The 17,732-nt window shown below is 44.5% G+C and overlaps 1 pseudogene; it reads left to right on the forward strand.

Annotated features, from left to right (window-relative positions):
• The first annotated feature begins 13,871 nt into the window (after window positions 1–13,871).
• On the forward strand, window positions 13,872–16,315 carry LOC103607300 (annotated as a pseudogene).
• The last annotated feature ends 1,417 nt before the right edge of the window (window positions 16,316–17,732 follow it).

The following is a 17,732-nucleotide window of genomic DNA, read 5'->3' on the forward strand; positions in this document are numbered from 1 at the left end:
GTCAGATGGCTGCTATGGTGTGTCCAACTTTCCAGCAGCAATCAAATAAGCAAATTAAAACATTAAGTCAACTTAAATCAATGTGAATTTTAATTCTGTGCTTTGCTGATGATACAGGATCATTAACTATATCAATAATGCCCATGCTAAACTCATTCTGGAATGGCGGCAATTGTGTCCCTTGGTTTTTGTATGGTTATGTTCAACAAAAAGGAAAGGATGAAGGCCAAACCATGGAACTATTTTTTAAAAACTGACGCACATTAATAAGAGCTAGGAAATCTGGAGGAGATTTAACTAAAAGTGTTGAGATTCAGATAACTGCATGTTGAAAATTCATTTTACAGCAATAATTTATTTTAATTAGTCATGTTTTTATCTTCCATTGAAATACAAACAATTTAGTGTAAATAGCTACCACTTGAATACTAATATAATCTTTTTCTTTTTCAAAAAATAAAAAAGATTGTGTGTAACACGTACGTGTCAAGACTAAAAATTAAGCATAGGTTAATGTCTTTGGCTAGGAACAAGCAATTAGCAAGTTCACAAATTAGAATTTACAATTCCATTGCACAGTTGATGAATTTGTTAGTTTGCATAAGATTGTGTCGACTCATAAAAAGGTAATCCTGTCTCAACTGTAGCTAGAGATTGTAAAGCTTGTGTCAGTGCAAATTTTTCTAAGCAGATACTAATGACTTCACTGAAAGCAGACGTTTAGAATGGAAATGGACGTATAAACACAGCCCTAGTTGATTAACATGTTGATTGTACTTCCTTGTTATGATGCTAACAAATATTAGGGGCATAATTTTTTAATGATTTTGTCCACTTTCTATCAATCCGTCCTAGCAACAGAGCCAAGTGTTAGTTATTGCTGCCTGAGTTATAACAGCTGCCCTGGGAATCTTGTCTGAACAGAAGTTAACTGCTGTTCACAGTAATATCTGATCTTTCCCACCCCCAAACATACACAAAAGATTTTTGTCATTCTTGGCATTGGGCAACAGAAGTAGCAAGACATGCCAGGAGAACTCTAAAGGCAGAGTGTCCTTCCACCTGTTCTATGCTGTAAGACAGACTTCCAAGTGCGAGGCGGTGCGGAGGGCTGCTTCCCTGAACAGAAGCTGAATGCACCAGCGGGATCCTTGGCAACGGTGCCCAGGCACTGACGCCGGGCATTCAGCAGAGCTAAATGGAGAAAAGAGACTTGAGCAAACTGCTTCCTGGAACACTGAGAACCTAAGTGGGAAATTAAGAAGTACCAGATTCTCTCTATTCTTACTCCAGCCAAAGCCCGATTTCCAATCTCCTCTTTACCCTCATCTTTCCCGGAAGAAGTGCTATGGCAATGTATGACAATGAGAATGATATTAAAAATACTCCTTTTTCTTTTAGAAAATAATAAGTGCTGCTATTGCTTTGTTGTGCTCTTGCTTGAGAATTTCTCCCCCATCCTAACGTGACAACTTAGGCCGTCCCCATATAGGATCCGAACCCGCAGCCTTGGTGCTCCCAGCGCTGCACTCTCCCGCGTGAGCCACGGGGTCGGCCCTAAACAGAATCTTTTAAAACAGGGATTCTGTAAGGGAAACCATCTCAAAAGGAGTTTTCTTAGAAATATTGCTCTAAAGAAAATTGTTTAAGGGATGTCATTTTTCAAATTGTTTTCATAAAAAGTTTACAAACAGGGCCGGCCTGGTGGCGCACTGCTACAGTGCGCCGCTTGGTGGTGCGGCGGCGCTCCCACCGAGGGTTCGGATCCCACATAAAGACCCGTCATTCACTGGCTGAGCAAGGTGTGGGCGCGACACTGAGGGTTGCGATCCGTTGCTGGTCACGAAAAAAGACAAAAAAAGGAAAAAAAAAAAAAAAGTTTATGAACAGTAGCTAACTTCCCATTGTACTCTGTGTCTAATTCAAAGTACTGAAGGTTTAGAAAGGTGTTGGAGGAGCAGCTGTGGGAAATTCCAGTGTTGCTGCTGCCTGTGAGGCTTCTTTTACTGAGAGTCTCAGTGCTGGTATAACAGATCCCAGACACTGGCTTTACGTGCCAGAGCTGCAAGGAAACGGTAGAAATTCAATACGAGTAGATCTTGTTTGAGCCAGAGAGCCCCTTCATAGAGTTGTGGATTCTTCAGAGAGAGGTTTTACCAAAGGAGAGGCAGAAAATGCATGCAGACTTCCAGAGGTTCAGGAAATGTAGGCAACAATTTATTATTAGCTTTCCTCTTGTTCTATCAGCAAGAACTTGTTTTCAGTGGGCACGAAAGTGCATTTATTCATTAAATTATCAGACATTGCTCGTGTACCGATCATATGCCAGGCTCTGTGCTGAGTGCTGAGGATATAAAAATAAAGACTCGTTGTGGTGCCACAATCAGGATGGTCAACAACTCACCTAGGTGGCTCATCTGCATTGCCCGGGCAACAGTCCAGCTGAGACCCCAGCCCCCCGGCCTTCTCCCCACAGGAGGCGTTGCACTCAAACCACTCATGGGACCAGTTTCTCCTCTCCATAGACCCCCGGGGTCTTCAGGTGCTGGATGGCTGGTTTTCCCAGGCAACTCCTGGAAAGAGCTGGTATCTAACCCCAGACTGAGGTACTCCAGAAGTCTGATCAGCCCCCCACCACTAGGTTGTTCTCACTCTCGCCCTATAAGAAGGAGAGCAAAAAGGGGCAAGGTTCTTCCCCTGGAGTGCCCACCACAGTGTGGCCAGCAGAGAACCTCAGCCCATCTCCTCTTCTCCTATTGATTCTTGCTTTATAAATTTCTGCCAGTAAAGCCCATGAGATTTCATGGAATTTATGACACAATCACAAACCACGTTGAGTGACAGGTGATGAGCACAAAAGGGTTCATTTTATACAACACTTCTTAGCTTCTGTAAAACTACTCAGTCTGATGCTGAAATCATCTGTTCCAGAACCAATCCTATTGGTTTAATTATCAGTTCTGCTGGGGACTGGCCAGAGGGAGGGTAGGAAACACTTCAAGGAGTCTGCAGCCCTGCCCAGCTGAGGAGTGCAGAATTCGTGCCATGGAACTGCAGGGCTCCTTCCCCAACAGTTCCCTCCAAGGCAGTGCCTACCTTAAAGCCCCCTCAACTACTGATTGTATCGATGTTGTTTCATTTGTTCATTCATTTATTCACTTAATCGGAGCTGTTTTAAGACTTAGAGAGAGGGGACTGGAAAGTGACTTGGTAAAGTATAAAGCTCTGTCCAAGTAACATAATTTGAATATCAAAGCTGTATTTACTATAGATTATCAGATCCATTCTTTTTTGTTTCTAAGCTAGGAACATATTCTCCAGATGAAGGCTTATTATGAAACTCAAAATATAAAATATATACATGTAAACGTGCTCCAAGTGCAGTGAGGTGGAGGGGTGGAACTCTAAGGGTTGGTTCCAAGGAGCACAATTTTAAAAGCACTGCAAGAAATACAGAGGTAAAAGAGCTTCAAAGTTTCTTTAACAATTAGTTCCACTTGTTCTGTATCTTGACTGTGGTGGTGAATACACAAACCTACACATGTGATAAAATTGCACAGAATTAAATATGCACTTACGCAAATGAGTACATGTAAAACTAATGAAATCTAAATAAGATCGGTGGATTGTAGCAATGTCAACTTCCTGGTTGATACTGTACTATAGCTTTGCAAGATGCTACCACTGGGGGAAACTGGATTAAGAGTACTTGGGATCTCTCTGTCTTAGTTCTCACAACTGCATGTGAATCTACAATTATCTCACACACAAAAAAAATGCTTAATTAAAAATAAATAAATAAACCCACACCATGAATTTCTTGTCCTGTCATTTTCCTCCTCTCGAAATTACAGAGTAGCCAAATAAAAGCCTGCCCGTGACCACCCACTGAAATTCTTTGGCTTCCATATTAAGAGCTGTAGGCAGGTATCAAGAGGCCTTCAGGTACAGGTAATGGTAGGTGCTGACTCAACTGATGTAAGCAGTAAGGAAAGTACGGTATGTCACATAATGAGAAGTCAGTTGATGCAGCAGCTTGTTTCACAATCAAAGACCCGAATTCTCCCCAGCTTTCTACCCTGCTCTCCTTAGCATGTCAGTTTTGTCCTCAACCTGACTTGGTTATGGTTACAAGATGACTGCTATCATGCCGTGTTCCATATGCAGAGGCCAAAGGTATCTCTCTTTATAAGCCTCTGTAAGAGCGAGTGAACACTTGCAGGTCTTTATGCCACTCTCTTTGCCCCCTTATTTTATTGTGGATCAAGTCATGAGTTCCTCCCTAAATAAATCACTGGCCAGGGGATGGAATTGCCATTGAACTTAGATGGAGTCCCTGGGGGTGGGAGATGGTTACACCTGAAAAAAATGAGCACTCTGCTGGTGAGTAAGAACAGGGACCAGCCAATGGGTAGATAACCCCTTCCTAAGGGCCAAAGTAAAGCTGCAGGCCAGCCCAGAAGGCAATGAAGATGTGGTACACTCCAGGGCCACCAGAATAACCAGAACAACTGGAAGCAACACACTATCACAGCCTGTTCCTGATTCCGCACTGTGCCACGCAGGCTGGGGGAACTTGTAGCCAGGTTAGGAACAAGGGAGAGAGGCTGCCGTGACCAAAACCCAGAGAATGGACTTCCTACCAGGAGGCCACAAGGGTTTAAAGGTGAGCACGTTTTTTGTTTTGTTTGGGGTTTTTTTGTTTGTTTGTTTTGCTTTGTTTTGTTTTGTTTTGCTTGTGTGAGGGTTGAGTTAAAGTGAAATAATGTTTAAGGGTTATTTTTTAAATAAGAAACTTTTAAAATGAGGAAATGCCATAGCTGCCTTTCAGATTATTTATTTCCTGGTCGTCAAAGTTGGTTTTGTTTCTTTTAACCCATAGAGGACAGGAGTCAGTCTGTGTATTGAAAGATGTGACCATATTTGGTGAGGTTTAGGAGGAACAAAATATGGTGCAAATGCGGGACCTTTGCTGCCTCTGACTGAAGACTCAAGGAGGCAGGAACTCTGGCACCTTCCCCAATGTCTATCTGTATCCCCAGTGCCTGTCACGTAGTACATGCTCAATAAATACTAGTTGAACTAATTAAAATTTTCCTTCTCTATTCCCAAACTATAAAAACCCAGAAGAATATAGTCCTGCCTCAAGAAAAAAGGAGGAGAGCTGAAGATATCTCTCTCCGTCATTCTCTGTGTCTGCCACATGCCCCACATATGTGATCCTGAATGCCATGGTCTCACAGGTGGCCTCTATCAGGACCTAAGCCCTGTGGAGACAGTAGCTGGCGGAGCCCCGAGCCAGGGGCAGCAAGTGGCAGGCAAGATGGAATCACCCAGCCCGGGTAAGTCATCTCCATCAATGCAACTGAGGAAGGCAGGAAGAGGGACTGTCATTCACCAGTCTAAACGTTACTGTTAAAATTAGACTAAGAACTACATCTCCAAACCCAGAGGGCCATGGTGTCTGTTGCACAGGCCAGATTGTTCTTCCCGGGGTCCGGGCAGTGGGAGCAGAACACTGATTCATCCACATTTCAAAAGGATGGAGAAAATTTTTCCTCTCCCCCAGAGGAACTTTACAAATGACCTTGACAAATAAGCTCCTCAAAACCTACATACAGAACTCAATTTTTACAATCCTCTTTTCATTCCCTTGTTTCTATTCCCCTCTTTTCTTCCTTTGTCTTCTTTTTTCTATTTGTTTTCTCCCTTTCCCTTCCTCTCCATTTCTTTACGTCCGTCCTACTTTCTCTCCTGCTTCCCCAACCTCTTCTTCCTCCTCCAAAGTATACTTGGAACTGAAAGTATATATATTTTGATGTTTATTGAAAGTAGTTGTTTCTTTTTCTATGGTTCTCTGATCCTGTATAGAAAATGATTCTTCCATCCTAAGTTGACTTTTATAATAGTTATCTGAGGACTAAATGATCCAAATATGTGTTAAGTGAATACATTGAAAGGAAAAATACAATCATTTAAAGACTAAATTGAAGCATTCCAGCCTCTACTGTTTTAAAATTAGAGTTCAACTTGATGCCATTCGTATTTGAATTCCTAAAATTACAGCATCATCTGCATTTTACAGGCTCCTTTATCTCTACAGACATTTCCTGTTCTGTCTTCTCCTTCCCCAGAGACCCATTGCAACTTACTTATTGCTGGTTTGAGGTTTTTGGGTGTGGGGGGGCACGGACAGCAGGGTGCCTTTTTTTAAACTAACATGAATCCAAACTTTTGAGGAGAGGTGGAGGTAGGGAGGAAGGCAGGAGATGTTGGCCCTAACCTAGGATGGCATGTTTACTTTTGCCCAACTGAGTTGACTTTAGAATGAAAATGTCATCCCACTTCATTAATTTAAAATTAGTTTCTCAAATATGTTTTTCAAAACTCAGTGTGTCTATGTACAACTACGTGTGATGCACTTGTGCACAACTTCACCAATTCTCAAACCCCAAATCCACAGATCTGAGGTCAGCGACACCAGCTAACCCTTATCCAGAGCTCCCCATGTGCCAAGGCCCTGCGAAGCTCTCACATGTATGTCTACTCATTTGATCCTCCAAAACCCTATATGGGAAGTGTCTTAGTCTGCTGGGGCTGCCATAACAAAATACCATACACTGGGCAGCTTAAACAACACACATTTATTTCTTACAGTTCTGAAGACTGGAAGTCTAAGATCAAGGTGCCAGTGGGGTTGGTGTCTGGTAGGGTTCCCCCACTGGGTGGCAGACAGCCACCTTCTCACAATGTTCACATGACATTTTTTCTGTGCTCCTTGGACAGAGTGAGTGATCTCTCTGGTGTCTCTTCTTATAAGGAAACTAATCCTATGGGCTCAGGGCCTCATGCCTAGTACTTCATTTAACCCGAATACTTCCTTCGAGACCGCATGTCCAAATACAGCCACACTAGGGGTCAGGGCCTCAATACATGCATTTTGGGAGACACAGACATTTAGTCCCTAACAGTAAGCAATATTGTCCTCCCCATTTTTCAGATTAGGGAACTGAGGCCCAGACAGGTTGAGTAATTTGCCCAAGGTTACACAGCTAATAAATGTCAACACTTGGACCCAGACTCCAGCATCCACTATTCTGTGCTGTCTCTCATCACCTAGCATGAGTCTTGACCTAACATCTAACAACCCATTGACATCTAATAATCCCAATCCCTAGCAGAACTTTAAACCTGTCATAGAATTATCAGAGCTTTGTCATGCTTTTTTATAAAAAAATTTCCCTACAGGGCAACAATCCCTCACTATTATTATTATTTTATTAGAAATAGACTTCTATAGGGCCGGCCCAGTGGCACACTGCTACAGTGCGCTGCTTGGGAAGCGCAGAGGCGCTCCCGCCGAGGGTTTGGATCCCACATACAGACCGGCCGCTCACTGGCTGAGCGACGAGCGGGAGCAACACTGAGGGTTGCGATCCGTTGCTGGTCATGAAAAAAGACAAAAAAAAAAAAAGAAATAGACTTCTATATTATCAAAAATTTAGAAAGAATAACTTATAGTTACTACCATTTAGCTCTTTAAATACTTGTACATCTTACTCTAGTAAAAACTCCCTCTATTTCTAAGTTTCTGTTTAAACTCATTATTATTTTATTAGAAACAGACTTCTATATTATCAAATTTAGAAAGAATAACTTATAGTTACTACCATTTAGCTCTTAAAATACTTGTACATCTTACTCTAGTAAAAACTCCCTCTATTTCTAAGTTTCTGTTTAAACTCTCAAAACTCAACAATAAAAAAACAAACAACACATTTGAAACGTGGGCTAAAGACCTTGACAGACACCTCATCAAAGAAGATACACAAATGGCAAATAAATATATGAAAGATGCTCCACATCATATGTCATCAGGAAAATGCAAATTACAATAACAGTGAGACACCACTACACACCTATTAGAATGGCCCAAATCCAGAACGCGGACACCACCAAATGCTGGCGAGCATGTGGAGCAGCAGGAACTCTCAGTCCCTGCTGGGGGGATGCAAAACAGCACAGCCACTTTGGAGGACAGCTTGGCGGTTCCTTACAAAACTCAGTGGCTTACAACCCAAGTGGTTATATATATAAACGGCAGTCATTGTTTAAAAGGCTCTATTACTTTTTAAGGATTTAAAGCTTTTTAACCCAAATTTCTTCTCAGAAAACTGAAGCATTGTTACTTGGTAAGATTACCCTTAGTATTCTTGCCAATGAATGAAGCCATTTCTTATCAATGAAGAAGCCATTTTACAACAATTTGCAGACTTTGCTATGTTCAGATTAAACATGTGTACTGAGGGGAACCTGATTAACTGATTGGCAACAGTCCTAGGATTTTTCATGGAAGGGGGTCAGGGAACAGTTGTGGTAGATAAGAGCGAAGATTCTGGAATCTGGCTACAGGTCTGAATCCCGACTCTGCTGTGTCCTGGAGCAGGTCGCTCAACCTAAGTTTCAGTTTCTTCATTAGTAAAGTGAAGCCAGTGGTAGCTTCTACCTTTGAGGACCAAGTGAGAGAATCCATGTTAAGTGTAAATTAAATAGTGCCTGGCTAAGTGCTCACTAAATATCATTCTTTTACTGTAAACTTCTAAAGAGAATTTTATACTTTTAAAAAATTATTTTCCAAAATCCCTAAAAGGAGGGGACACAGTGAGTGTTAAATGAAAAAGTGGTAAATGTCTTGAGAGGTCAACATCCAACCCTGACCCATTCTCACATCGCTAGTCTCACCAGGAAACAGTAGCAGCTCTGTTTGAGGCAACGCCAGGCCTCACAGGCAAGAGCATGGCTAGACCACAGGCCTTGCTCTGAAACCACAGCTACACACCCCAGCCTTGCATCGGAACTGGGCAGGAGCTCTTGCTTGGTTCCTACAACAAGCAGGTTCTCATCTGTGCAGTTCTTGTGAATCATGTGACACAAATGTGCATGTAGATTCGGTCTTTTTAGGGGAGACATTGTGATATGGGGTATCTCTCTTCAGATCTATTTAAAACTAGGTATTTCAGTTATTAAGAGTGAATTAAAACTATTCAGCAGTACATTAAATATGTTTGGGCCAGATGAGCCTAGTTTTAGACTGTTAGCATAGACACCCATCAGCACCACCACCACCCCCACAGACGGAAGGGTATCTGTTTGCTCTTACTGATATGGTTGGGAAGTTGTGTGTCGTGACTTGGGGAGTAGAATCAAGTGTGCTTGCTGGATGGCTAAGAACCAAGAGGAAGAGGTTTGATGGAAGGTATGGGTTCTCTTCCCACCTAGCTCTTTGGACTTGTTTTTAAACCTTAATGGTTAAACAGGTAAGGCCAGAAAGTAGAGAAATCACCCACAAGAAACCTTTATGATTCTCAGTGCTAAACATCACAGCTTCAGATCCCAGGTGACAAAGTGTAGCTCAGAGCTGGGATTAGGAGGCCATTTACCCTGCTTGCTCATAAAACCCCACTCTGCTCTGACAACCCAAGGGCTGGTGGGCTCAGCAGGCTTGGCAGTACTGGCCGGGACTGTGTCCTTGTCTTGATCGTCACTGCTTTCACAATGGGCATTGGCAGCACTGAGGGATTCCAAGTGGCCCTGTAGGAAGCGGACCTGGAGGAGCCAGAGCAGGAGAGAAAGGACCAGGTGGATTTGTGTGGTTACTGCAGCTGGTTTGTAAGCATGAATGACACACTCTGTTGGGGACGCCCAGAAATAGCCAGAGGACACTGAGGTCAAGCTAAGAGCCTGCTGTTACCTTTGTAATTTGGACTTCAGAAGGAAATGTAACCTGATTTTGTACAGTCTGGCGAGACCTGGACATGCTGTAATTAAACTGTAATTGCAATTAATGGGCTACTTTATAAGTAACCTAATTTCATGTGAAAATTGGTGGCTTACAATAAAATAAAGAGATCAGAGCCACTGCCAAAATGTCTATGAATTGGAAAAAAAACTGAATTGGGTTATGCAAAAAGAGAAAAATACAAAGCTTGGGAAAAATAAAACTTGCTCCATGGGTAGCTTTTTACCACAAGTTCCAGGAGAGCTTAGGAGTGTAATTTTGAATGAAAGATGGGTCAAATACTTGTCTTGAACATTTGCATATTTCTCTACTTAAGACAGAAAATGTCAGGTGTCCGCATCAAAGGATGAGGGAGTGGATGGGCACCAGCACCTTTGGTACCATTGTTGATCCTAAGGAGTCCTTAGCTTTTGAGACACCTCCAAACCAGCCTTGTCAACTTCTACAAGGCGCAGGGCCTTGGCTTCCTCTCCTCAAGTGAGAGCTGCCAGAATTGCAGACAATGGGTCCGGCTCTGTGGGAGGCATGGCTGCAGCACTGGACCACTCCCACGGAGTCTCTGCACACGTCCAGTCAACGGGCATCCCCCATGGGTTCCGATGAGAAACAGCTTCTAGCAACCTCTCTCTTGTTAGAGCAGCTTCCCTGAGAACAGGAACCACACAAGCAATCAGTGGCAGCCCAGCCTGACTGTCCCCCACTATCCATTTCTCTCCAGCTGTTTTTGCTCAGCCTTTGGGCTTCAGCTGATAAGTCTCTTCCTCGGGGAAGGCTTCCCTGACTAGGCCAGGCCTTTCGTTGCCCTGTCTACTTCAAGATACTTAGAGTTAACAACTATTGACATAATTGTGTATTTAATTACTGCAGATAATATGCGCAGGATCGTGCCCTTATTGTTCACTGATGGGCCCTCAGGGCCTAACATGGTCCCTGGCAGTAAATAGTAAAATGTGTTGAATGAGGGAATGTTAGTTTCTCTGCAGAGCTCTGGCTTAGGCTAAAGCATTTGATGTGTTGCCCATTCCTACTATTAATATTTTTAATATTTTATAAGCGATATCTGAATACATGCTCATTATTAAAAAAAATCAAACAACACACATACACACATGAAAGTTACAGTCTCATATATGTAAATTATGCTGCATTAAAGGTATTTTTTAAAAAGCTATGGTCTCCCCTTACAACTCCACACCAACCCAGTCCCATTCCCTGTCTCTGTCATAAAACCACTCGGAACAGCTTCATGCGTAAACTTCCAGATCTTCTTCTGTGTGTTTTTATACACATATATCCAGATAAATATTCACATATGTGTGTTTTCATACATCCATAGGATGCAAATGTACATTCAGGGTGTTTTAGTCCAAGTTCAGTCAGAATTCAGAAGCTATGCTAGATATTGCAAGCAAGTGATGGAAGAGTTGAGAGTAGCAGGAGCAGTCAGAATTCAGAAGCTATGCTAGATTTTGCAAGCAGAGGGAAGCAAGCAGAATTCAGAAGCTATGCTAGATATTGCAAGCAAGTGATGGAAGAGTTGAGAGTAGCAGGAAGCCACCATCAACTGTGGGGCTGGAGAGACAGAGGGAGAAAGCAATGTTCAGCCGGAGTGGGGCCACCTGGAAGAATCTGAAACCGTGGCAGCCCTTCCAGGCTAAAGCTGCAACCACAGAGGAAGGGACTGTCTGGCAGGGGCTGGAGAGATGCACGAGTTGCTGCCAGACACCATCTGAGGCAGAAAGAAAAGGAGACAAAACCTGGCTTCTCCCCTCCTCCTATTCTCCTATCGCTGGCTCGCTTTGACTGGGTCTACTGGGGAGACTGGAAAATGCGGTTCTCAGTGACGCAAAGCCCAGGATAGAGGATAGTCTGGAATAGATCCGAGAGCAAACAGACAACAGGCCAACATATGTAGTTTAAAATAAAATACGTAAATAGCATCATGGCATATGTGGTGTCCTAAATTTATCACTTACCATTTTTATAGCGATAAAATCTGGTTAAAACAGCCATTGAGAGCAGACTTGAGCCACAGAATCAAGGGCACAGCAGGAGAGCACAGAGGCAGGCAGCAGAAGGCAGAGGGCTGCAGGAGCAGCACACTCCCAGCAAAAGGAAAGCCATGTCGCAGAATCGCAGCTTGACGGAATGGGGAGGGTGCTGCTGGTCTTGTTCCTCGGATTCAGGCTTGACCTGCTCTGCATGAGCTGATTATTGCCCAGAAGCAGGAGCAAAGACTCAGAGATTTTAGAGCCAGAGGGAAACTTAGGTCTCCCATTTCTACTCATGATTTTTGCAGAATAAGGAACCGAAATACAGAGAAGTGATGGGCCCAAGGGACCTCAAGCCAGTTTTTTCATCATTTTCAGTTTTAGGGGGCATGGTGGGGGAGGTGTTAGGGGACAGTTTAGCACCAATGCCTTCTTTTCCTGCTGTGAGTCACTGAGCAGCCTAGAAGAAAAAGTGTCAGGTCCTCCAGAAGCAATTGCTCTAATACATCCTGTCTTGGAGACAGTTCCAGCCACTTGCATGGCTCACGAGCAGATCCACCAAGAGCAGCTTTTCCTTAGGAACTCCCCTAGCCTCCAGAGTTGGATTTTAATTGCCTTTGGCACAATTTTGGAGCCTTCCAGTATGTCCCAGGCACTGTATCTTTGTAAAGATACGTCTTACAAAATAAGATACAATAATGAATAAGCCATGCACCTCCAGGAGCTCTAAGCCTCACAGGGAACCAGAAGTGAATACAAATGACTGGTGCAATGTGATGAATATAATAATATCTGTAGCACAGAAAAGGTTGTAAATAATTGCTGGCTCACAGGGAACCAGAAGTGAATACAAATGACTGTGGTGCAATGTGATGAATATAATAATATCTGTAGCACAGAAAAGGTTGTAAATAATTGCTGGGGGAGGTGAGGGCAAGGAGGTAAACAGAGAAGCCTTCACAAAGGTGACATCAGACAAGGTGTTGAAGGAGAAACAGAGCTCTCAGACCTCCAACTCCAACGTGAAAATAACATGATTAGACTAACTTTCCCCAGAACACCAACATTGTTCCTCGAGGATTTACCCAGCAACTGTTCTTGTCCCATTTACCTCTCATTATATAATGAAACCACACACACATACACTCTCCCCAAACACACACCACTGTTGAAGGTGAACCATGGATAAAGTGAGGCCTCTGCCCCATCAGCCACAATCAGCAGGGCCAGATTGAGACCTTCAGAGACTCTGAGCACTGAAGAGTTGACGGTGCTCCGCGCGTAATTTAATATTAAATAATGCCATCAGTCAAATGCCTATAAGGAAGTTCAGCAAAGTTCTGATTTGTCTTATGACACTTTTTATATGTTTTTGAAAATATCAGATAGCCCACTATTACCCATGTAATGCTATCTCGATTATTTGGGTGCCCCTGCTGTGCTGGTGCCCACGCATGTGCTTGGCCCACCTGTGGGTGATCCTGCACTGAGCGGGCAGCCCTCTCTCACCAGACACCAGGTGAGGGTGGCCTCCACGAGTTCATATTCCTATTCCTAACCACACGGACATAACATGGTTCTTTCACTTCCCCACAGAGCGCATGCACTGTGACTTTGCTCTTTATCCTTTTCTGTCAACAAATATTCAGCTCGCAACCCAGGAAGGCCATCTGAGGGTCTAGTGGTTTGGTTAACTGTAAAGACAGGCTGATGTGAGAAATGATTTTCTTATACTGACCTCAAAAGCTTGTAGCAAGAGGAAGACCATGTCCCAGGCAGGTGTGGATGAGCACAGGCTTTCAAACCAGAGGTCGTGGGGCCCGGCATTCACTCTTGGGCTTAACCATGTGATTTTGGGCAAGTTACTTTACACCCGTAAGCCCAAATTTATCATCTATAAAATGTGCTTAATAATAGCACCTACCTCATGCGGACATTTGTTGAACAAATATTTCATACTCCTGCTGCTATGTGCTATCCTTGAAGAGGGAGACACAGCAAGGAGCCAACAAAATTCCTGCCCTGGAGTTTACACCCTAGAGGGAGAGGAGAGACAACGAACATAAGTAAATAGAGTCTACATGACGGTAGAAGGGAAAGGGACGGGGAGCTTTGGGGAGGAGCACCCGCTTAGATGGAGTGACCAAGAAGAGGCTGAGTGAGAAGGTGACTCTGTGGACATGCGTGGCTGGGGGATATCAGAGGGACAGCCTTCCAGGCAGAGGGAACAGCCTGCGTGGAGGCCCTGAGGCAGGAGCAAGCCCAGCGTGCCTGAGGGACAGTGAGTCTGACCGAGCCAGCTGAGGGTGGGGACAGAGCGGAGGGAAATGAGGTCAGAGGGCTCAAGAGCAGAGAGTTTTGAGCAGAGGAGTGGCCTGACCTGACTCACATTCTAGTGGGATCGCTCTGGCTGCAGAGTCGAGAAGAGACTGGAGGGCAAGGGCGGAGGTGGGGAAACCAGTTACGAAACGAGTGCAATGATCCAGGTGAGAGGTGAGGCACGTGATGTCCCCACTTCGGAGCCTGACATGAAGCAAACTTTGGGTGAAGGTGCCCGTGAGCATGCTCGTGGTGACCTGAATGCACACATGCGTGTCCGCCAGAGGAGGGTGTCAGAACTGTCTCTTTTCTGTCACCGTCATCTGCCTTAACCTCCCCGTTCTTAATCTCCCCCTCTCTTCTCTCTGCCCGCTTCTCACTCCATCTTCCTTTCCTTACTCTTACAGTCTGTTTGTCCAGGGCACAGTTTTGTGCATTTATTTTGAGTCTTGGGAGTGGGCAGGGAGCCTCTGGGCCTGGCGCTTCTGAGAGTCGTATTCCACAGGGCACATCAGAAGGACAAAGCAGCAGAGGAGAGTGAGCGATGCCACACGCAGAGCTTTTGTGCCCCTGTCACAGTCCAGCCAGGAGACGAGAAGCCCTCCAGGTACTTCAGGTAATGCCTGAAAGGATGATAACACAGGGAACCAGAGGCGAACACTACCGCTGGATGCACGGGGCGAGGAGGCGGGGCTGAAGATCGAAAGGTCATTCTCAGCTACCCCCGATAACCCCACACCTACAGCACCACCGCACGTGACTCAGAAGAATCGCACTTGATACCGGCCACCACCTAGTTGATGGCCACCGCCTTGGTGTCACAACACCAGGTGAGTTGTCACACTGGGCAGTAGGGGTATTCCCAGAAGCCATTCCGAAATTGGGACTGTGGCAGTGACTTAACTATACACACAATTGTCTCCAAATCACATAAATATATTCCACTAAAACCAAACTAAACATGTCCCCAACTCAACTTGTCCTTAGCTGGAGCCCCAGGATACCCCCCACCACTCTGTCTCCCTGCCAAGGTGACAGAAGGGAAGTCAGAGTGGAGCGAGTCTATGGCCTTAGCTAATTACGAATATCTTTTGCCAATTTTACAAAATCACCTTGGGCCGGCCCAGTGGCGCACTGGATAGTGAACAGAAGGGAAGTCAGAGTGGAGCGAGACTATGGCCTTAGCTAATTATGAATATCTTTTGCCAATTTTACAAAATCACCTTGGGCCGGCCCAGTGGCGCACTGGATAGTGCGCCGCTTGGGAAGCGTGGTGGCACTCCCGCCCGAGTGTTCGGATCCCACATACAGACCGGTTCCCGCTCACTGGCTGAGCGAGGTGTGGGAGCAACACCGAGGGTTGAAGGACGCCTCCCAGGGCCTTGGAAGGGGTTCTACTGGGGAGGGCTCCAGAAACTTAACTGTCTCACAGAAAGTCAGTCTCTGCCTAGATCAGAAATCATTTACCTTTGTGGCCAGAGACCTAATTCTATCATAGGAAGGGGATTCGGGCAAGTGTGAAGGGTTTCCTTGGGCATTGTTCATAGCAATAATGTTTTATTCAGCTTGGAAATTGCTAATAACGCTACTAGATGATTTATTAAATTAGGACAAATTTGAATTAGTAATAATGGGCCACTTTTTGTAGCCTTTACACTCTGACTTCTGAATCACTCCCTTTTAAATCAGTCGGCCCAGGACTGAGCGGCTGTTCGCAGAGCGGGGCTGAAGATCAGGGCCACAGGACTTGGATCTCAGCTGAAGCACAGTATTCCAGTTACTGGACCTCTTGAAAATCATGATCTTCTTCAGAAAGGTTTTTCTTGTGTGAAAGATGAACTTTTGCCCAGTCATCCTCTTGAATTACCAGAAAAAAATTTCCAGCTCAACCAAGATAAAATGAATTTTTCCACATTGAGAAATATCCAGGGTCTGTCTGCTCCACTAAAATTACAAATGGAATTCAAGGCAGTACAGCAGGTTCAGCATCTTACATTTCTTTCAAGCTCAAGCCTTTCTCTGGATATTTTGAGGAGTAATAATGAGACTATTGGATTTGAAGATATTCTTAACAATCCATCATGGAGTGAACTAATGGGAGAATCACACTTGATGGTGGAATATAAACTTGGTTTACTGTAATACAGTGTGCTGCTCATGAATATAGAGGGAAAGCATCTTGTTTATAGTTGTCTTTTTACTATAATTTGATGTACACAACATTAAAAGTACTGACACATGAGAAAAATAAATAAATAAATAAATAAATAAATAAGTCAGTAGATCCTAAGATTATTCATTCAACAAAAGTTTATCAAGGGCATACACTGTGCAGGCACTGTTAGTAGATCCTAAGATTATTCATTCAACAAAAGTTTATCAAGGGCATACACTGTGCAGGCACTGTACTAAGCTCATATGGAGAGGAAAATGAACACAGACCCTGCCTTCATGGGGGCCTCAGGGGAGCAGACAGACAATCAAATAATCAGCCAAGTCTATAATTATAGGACTAGAGAAGAAAAGTTCAGGGTACTACTGGGAGTAGGAGAGGGGGTTCTAATCTAGAGAGGGTGACAGGAAAGACTGAGATCTGAAGGATTTATTCTTTCAATAATGATTTTTAAGTGCCTGCTCTTTGTTTGGACAGAGGTAAGGGCCAGGAAAGTGGTGAGCAAAAGCTGCAGAGTCCCTGCCCTCCTAGAACTGTCTGCTGAGGAGACATTTGTTGCAGAATCAGATTGCACCTATCTAGAAATGACAACCTGATGACGGCCGCCATGAAGGGGCGGTGCAGGTGCACATGTGAGCATAGGCAAGACCACTGAGGCAGCAGGGAGAGGCTTTCCGAAGCGGGTACAGTGCACTGAGAGCCGAAGGCAGAGTTAACTGGATGGGCGAGAAGGTGGGAGGGCCTCTGGGAGTCTTCCAGGCAATAGGGGCTGCACGAGCAAAGGCCCAGGAGTGGGAGAGAGCATGTAGAAGGGACAAAAAGACAAAAAGAGCCCTGCATGGCTGGGGTGGCTGCAGGAGAGAACACAGCTACAGGGGACAAGATAAATAGGAATGGGCTGGTGTGCCTAAAACCAATGCGAGCCCCAGAAAGGTAGCAGAGAGACATGGCCCAATGGGCATTTAAACGGATCGCTCTGGCTGCAGCGAGAATATTGCATTACAAGGGTTGCTTTGGCAGTAACTGCATCCTAATTACTTCCCCCTTTCTCGCTCTCCTTTCCGGTGGCCACGGAGATTTAAATAAATGCATGCCAGATACGCAGTTAACCGGGCAACAAGGCCTGGCTGTGTGGCTTGGAGAAGAGCGTGCTGCTCGCAGCCAGGCAGACGCGGATTGGATCTCCCTCCACCTCCAGTCGGCTGCTGGCTCTGGGCAGGTCACTCACCCTCTCTAAAAATCACCTACTCCACTGAGTTGTATGAGCAACAGGAAGGGTGTTTGCAAATTACCTGGCATTTGGCAGAACTCAGCACATGCCAGTTGTTACCAGAAGTAACTGCAATGTAGTCAAGCTAGTCAGAGGAAGATTTCTAACCGAAAGCTGTCCTAGCAAAAGCAGTGGGAATAGAGCGCAATCTCTCCTATTAAAAGAAAAAACATAGATACA

This window comes from Galeopterus variegatus, unplaced genomic scaffold (assembly GCF_000696425.1).
Source record: "Galeopterus variegatus unplaced genomic scaffold, G_variegatus-3.0.2 Scaffold7318, whole genome shotgun sequence".
Classification (NCBI taxonomy): Eukaryota; Metazoa; Chordata; class Mammalia; order Dermoptera; family Cynocephalidae; genus Galeopterus; species Galeopterus variegatus.